This window comes from Nannospalax galili, unplaced genomic scaffold (genome assembly GCF_000622305.1).
Source record: "Nannospalax galili isolate Female #2095 unplaced genomic scaffold, S.galili_v1.0 scaffold351, whole genome shotgun sequence".
Classification (NCBI taxonomy): Eukaryota; Metazoa; Chordata; class Mammalia; order Rodentia; family Spalacidae; genus Nannospalax; species Nannospalax galili.
This window is the reverse complement of record NW_008330327.1, coordinates 1,039,781-1,045,910: the sequence shown is the minus strand read 5'-3', so window position 1 is coordinate 1,045,910 and position 6,130 is coordinate 1,039,781. Positions and strand designations below refer to the sequence as shown.

General features: G+C 35.4%; 1 protein-coding gene across 12 annotated transcripts in view; it reads left to right on the top strand.

Annotated features, from left to right (window-relative positions):
• The window catches only part of Mbnl1 (muscleblind like splicing regulator 1), a 136,964-nt gene extending 131,927 nt beyond the window's left edge, over positions 1-5,037 (top strand). For 8 of the 12 annotated variants that reach the window (XM_029569281.1, XM_008844708.3, XM_008844689.3 and 5 more), the window contains one exon: positions 1,660-5,035. The gene's annotated coding sequence lies outside the window, so the exon portion shown is untranslated. Of the gene's footprint in view, positions 1-1,659 lie in introns of all 12 variants that reach the window. The other 4 variants (XM_017801067.2, XM_008844762.3, XM_008844786.3 and 1 more) reach the window with 1 other exon arrangement.
• Positions 5,038-6,130: the final 1,093 nt, after the last annotated feature.

Genomic DNA, 6,130 nt, shown 5'->3' with positions numbered 1-6,130 from the left:
GGCCAGCCTGGTCTACATAGTGAGTTCCAGGACAGCTGGGGCTACAGGGAGACCCTGTCTCAAAAAGACCAAAAATAAATTAATTAATTAAATAAATAAATAAGTAAATAAATACAAAGTACCTAGGGATAACATATTTGGGGTTTTAAATTTCACATTGTAAATAAATGCATCCATGTTTAAAATATGACAAGAGTAATTAGAAGACATGAGTTAGTGACTGACAAACACTGTTAAAGGCCAAAAGGTAAGCTGCTTTTGGCTGTGGGGAAATTTAGTTTGTGCTACAACTCTACCACTTTAGCATGAAAACAGCCAGAGAATGTATAAGTGAGTGGATATGGTTGTGTCATAATAGAATTCTTGTTTTCAGAGTAGACAGTAGACCAGATTTGACTCACAGGCAGTAATCTAGTGACCCCTTGCAGAGATCATTAATTTTTGAAAGTATTGTTTCGCTAATTCCTACGTGAGACTATACCTACCTCACCCCACACATCACCATGTACAAGATCATTAGGGAGCAGTGGGTTTAGCTTTAGATAATGCTATGTATGCATGCTCACATGTATTTGGACAGGCATCTGCATGTGACTGAAGCTAGTCCTTCAGGGTAGCTAGCTTAGCAGTCCCTGATTTCTGAAATGGTCCTGTTATTCACAAGGGCTTGAACGTCTTATATTTGCCTTTGGAAACATTGTCTTGAGTACTTGCAGAGGTGGCTATTTGTCATTCCTAGATATGTGTTTTCTGACTATATACAAATTTAATTTATAATGTGTTTGGAAGCATGGCAGTTACCGGCTTTTGTTTATTTGTTTAGAAAGAGCCAAACATTTAAAGCTGGACATGCTCACTAGGGTCAATGATGGTTCTTGGTCATTAGCATATTTACAAGTGAGCTTTTGGTGCTGCTTTGTTCAGTTACCATGCCAACAACATACTTATGTGAGCCATCTCAAGACAGAGTATTATGGCAGAGAACTTTGGACAGAAATGGGGAGCTACTTTTCTCAACAGCCATAAAAGAAACAGTTTGGACAGTGAAGGCGTTATACAGAGAAGGGAAAGTAATGGCCTAGCAGGAGAGACAGTGTGACAAGTCAGATAGCAGAAAACCAGGTCAGAGGTCATGGTATATAAGCCAGAACAAGAGCTAGACACAGGCAGAGCCCACAGTAGAGAGAAGGATGGACATAATTAGAGAGCTATTTAAGAAAGATCAGATCTGAGACTGTCTGAGGAGCCACACATGCTGCAGTCCTGAGTTACTGAAGCTGATTTTTGTCCCTTTTGTAAGTTCTCTCCAAGCAGTACTGGCTGTGCATATGGCATACTCCTTTTTCCCCAGCACTCAGGAGGCAGAAGCAGGCAGATTTCTGAGTTCAACACCAGGCTGGTCTACATATTGAGTTTCAGGCCAGCCAGGGCTACAAAGTAAGACTCTGTCTCAAAAAAAGAGAGAGGGAAAAAAAAACAGCTCTGATGAAAAGGCTCATGGTTCTAAACAATTGGCAATATGTAGAGAATAAGCACTTTGCATTTTAAGAGTTCTTTTGGCGTACTTTATATATGCATCATATATGTATATTAACTAGGTATTTGGAATCACTTTAAATTATTCTGTTTTAACAAAGACCATCTCTTTCTCCCTTGTAGATCATACAAAGAGGAAAGGACAGTGTGCTTGGTGAGAGTAAAGGATGACGTCATTAGCCATATTGTATATACCGTCAGGCAACACACACAAAAATAAATCCCTCAGCCACAAGACATCCACATATTGCATGTTAACCAGAAGAAAAGACAACATGAGAATCCGCTGCACACTGTTGCCTACACACTTTGTACATTTAATTGGTATTTGTGCTGAGGTGATATTCCTATCTAAAAGAACAACATTGTCTTTTCTAGCACAGAGTTATGCATTAAAATATGCATACCTAATTAGTTTCCTATATATTCATGCCATCTTGAAAAGACAGACTATGGTGTAACCATGATTCTATTATGTATTGGTACGTCTGTAGACCAAGATATAATTTTTTAAAAATAAGTTTATTTCTTTCAAGGTTTACAAATAACAAAGGTGCACCTTGTATTTAAAATTGCCATTATAGATAAAGAGAGTGCATGCACAGTCATTTTTGTTTAAGAGTAATATTTTTAATGTAATAGATTGTAAGACGTGGTGAGGGAGGGATCTGACAGAGATGAATGTGCCAAGCAAAACCACAACTGTGTATATTTTAAAGCACATCATGGCTTTAAGTACCATGTTGTTAAGGATTCTCATGAAGTGCCATAGACTGTACATCAAATTAGAGTATTATTTCTTCAGTGTTATTGTTTTCAGAGCCACATTTTGTTGCTTATTTGCTAGAACTAATCAATCAAAGGGCACCATTCTTTTTCTTTTTCTTTTTCTTTGAAACCAAAGCTGTCTCAGAAATGGCCAATTAAACTTTACAGTAACAATAGACAGCACAACACAAACTCAATACAGACAGACTCACACATACTGGAGATATATATATAATAGATATATAAAATTATTTTAATGCATCGTAGTGTAATATTTATGCATACTATACTGTATAACATATTATTCAAAAGGGATATGCCATTTCTGAGACACAATAACAAAAATGTTTTGAGGAAATTATTTTGCTTCTATTTATAGCCTCTGTCAAAAGTCAAAAGACTATAAATGCTTTGCAGAAATGGTTTCACATTTGCTTAAACTCTTCATCACAGTCACATTCAAAATAGTGACTCTAAACAAAGAAGAAAGCAGCACTGTCATCAGATGCATGATAAACCAAAATACGAAAATGGGAAATGTTTCATTAACCTAGTAATCAGGTGGGTTAAGTACATGGGTGAATTTTATATGTGATTCTTTTGTTTTGTTCAGATTAACTGCTTATAGCCTTAGAAAGCCTTTTAAAAAATTTTAAAAATAGATGTGCATTCAGTTTTTAAGAATGGATTCATCCAAAGGAGTTCCCTTTTTGTGGTTTGGATGTTGCAGCTAGTAAAGGATATTTTTGCTCTATTCGGCAGTTCTAAAAATTGCTGACGTAGGGGCCAGGTCACTGGTAGTTACAGTATGGAATGGGAGAAGTGAAAGTTCAGTTATAGAACTTTCCATACTTCCAAGTTTACTGCAAGTTTTTATGCTTGAGAGAGATGCTTTCTAATATAAGACTGATGTGTTGATTTTACTGATTGTACTGTACATCTATTAAAGCCTTAGATTATTACATTACGGGTTGGAACCCATACCAATGTAATTTCAATCGTGTTAAGAGAGTAGTAGTGACTTCATATGTTATTGTAGTTAGTTACATTATAGAACATTACATATTTTTCTTCTTAGAATGTAGTTTTTCATTTCTTACATTTATTAGATTTTCATTTTCTATTAACAGTTGAATACCATTTCAGTTTATAGACTATTGTTTTATTAGATTTTACCAATGAATTTTTCAAAACACAAAAAAATTAGTTTTTCCTTCATAACATACTCAGTTTTAAATTACATGTAGTGTCATATGAATATTCGTATTATTGTTAACTAAATGATTTCTATTTTACTGATTTAATATTACAGTGTAAGAGTGTCAGTCATTGTTAGTTCTTGTCTAGTTTTCATTAAAAGAACAAAGATCTTTTATATGGATATCTTATAAATATATAATCATTGCTAAGTAAGAAGTTAAGTTGTTGCTATCGCAACAATCCTGGCAGACAATTGAGTAATATTTTGATGATTTATTTTGTTTGTAATTAGTTATTATGAGAAGATCTAGATCCTAGATATTAGAATAAAATTTATTTTCTACTGTATCCATTTCAAATGTTAAAGTATTGTTTAATATTTTTGAAATCCCTGAATATCAGGCCTTGTTATAAATAAGCTGCATAATCAATAAATAGAACAAGGGACTTTTTGTTGATAATCCAAATACTCAAAGTTTACGTAATGAGAATTTTAGCGTGTGTGCAAACTCTTGAGGGTTGATTATGCTGCAATTTAGCATGTTGGAAAGTCTAGAGAGAAGGTTGACTTTTTGCACTTCTGTATATAGTCAAAAGAGAGAAACCTGTATAATAGTAAGATCTTATTTTGAATAAAAACGTCTATAATTACAAGGAGTTTTGTTAAGGCTAATAAAATGACAGACTGAGCAAAATTGCTTGCAAAAGTGGCACAGAGTTAGCACTCCATACCCTTCAGACATGTTGCTTTGCTTTTTGTGGACAGCTTGTAGTTTGCCAGGATCTTTTCAGCTGGAAAGATATGCCATCCTTCCAAGATCTCGTGACTGACAAAAACTCCATTGGGCCAAATCTGCCTGAAGATCATTACCAAAAATAGCAGGTACTTCACCATTAAGGTGAAATCATGGATCGATATTCCTTACATTTTTTTCAAAACTACTGCATGTTTAAAACTTCAACACAAAAAGAGAGAAAGAACTATACTAAGGACATATATTATTCAAATCAGTTTCTGCCAATTTCAGTGGTTTATTGTTCACAAAAAGAAACCTTCAGAATAAGTATTGACTCTCACAAAATTTAAACCATCAACAGGCAAACCAAACAGCACACCGTAGCGATAGTTGTTATGTGATTGTTTTTTAATTGCTGTAGATCTTGTTCTTTCAGCAGGTGAAAAAAAGTTCAAATTTCACAGTTTCAATTTTCAACTCAGAAGCACTGAAAAGAGCAAAATGTGACAAAGGGCACTTGTTTGTGACTTCCCGTACCCAGCCTTCTCCCCAGCTGGAGGCTAACGTTGCACTTAGAAGCAACCTTACCGCTTTCATCTGCTGAAAGGACCGAGTGCTTGGTTTTACTATTATGTAATCACAACTTACTTTCTGCTTGTAGTTGCTTAAAATTATGTATTTTGTCTAGGGATGCAATTTGTTTTATGCTTATTTTATTATTACCGCAGTAGTTGACTTTGCTGTATGGAAAAATAAAGTGAAATTGCCCTAATAAAACTTCTCTTTCTTAAGTATATTTGTGTATGTGAGATTGAGTATTTCTGTGCATTTCACATGTTCATTGGCGTGCTTCCCCATGAAGGTATTCATGTTTGAATATGGACAACTTCATTGTCCGCTTTTAGGACTGCAAGAAAGGCAGTTTCTTCTTTCTGACCAATAATCTCTTGATGCTGAGACTCTAAATCCGGGTGTCTAGCCACTGTACTCCCACTGCTTTCTGAAAAATCTTGGCCCTCTTCTCTGGTAATCTACTGATTTATAAGGAGTAGTATAAAACAGTGTAAGTTAGAAAAAAAATCTTAGCCTTTCAATTCTAGGTCTTTCAGCTAAAGAGCTGTTATTTCTCAGGGAATCTGAAAAACTGTTTTATTAATAAAATAAATGATGACACTCAGTTCAGATAAAGATCTGAGGTTGTATACCCAGCTGAGCCAAGCCCTGATGTAACTCCTCAGCTTGTGTGCATATGTACTCATGCATGTGTCAGGGTCTGAATTTCTTGAACAGTAACTTGAAGATTTCGAGTTGGTAACACCTGACTCCTCATGCCTAAGCTTTGCACGCTATAATTTCCACAGAGAGCTGTGAAAAACAGCGTTCCGATAGGAAGAATGTTTACCATTTGGTACTATTAAATGCTGACTCTGGCACTTGGTATTTGGTCAAAGGCTGCAAACTTCTCCTGAAAGTTTATTTCTTTTTTTCCCTAAAACTTACTGTAAGAATAACAAATACATTATTTATAATTGCTGCAATTTACAGTTAACAGAGTTCTGTTACTGGTTGATTTCTGTAGGACATTTATATTATCCTTAGCAGGTGCAGCCATTCTACATAGTATTTATCTGAAGGAGAAAGGCTTGCAGAGTTTTTGAATGCCATGAAGACGCAGTATTCTCCAGTTAGTATTTCAGGTATCTTCTCTTTTTAAAAGTTTTGTTTTTATTATTTTTTTATGTGTATATGTGTCTGTCTGTATGAGCATATGCCGTGTGTGTAGGGGTGCCCACAGAGGCCACAGTGGGTATCAGGTCCCTAGGAGCTAGAATTACAGGCAGTTATGAACTGCCCAGTGTAGGCTAGGAACCAGCCTCCAGTCCCTTGGA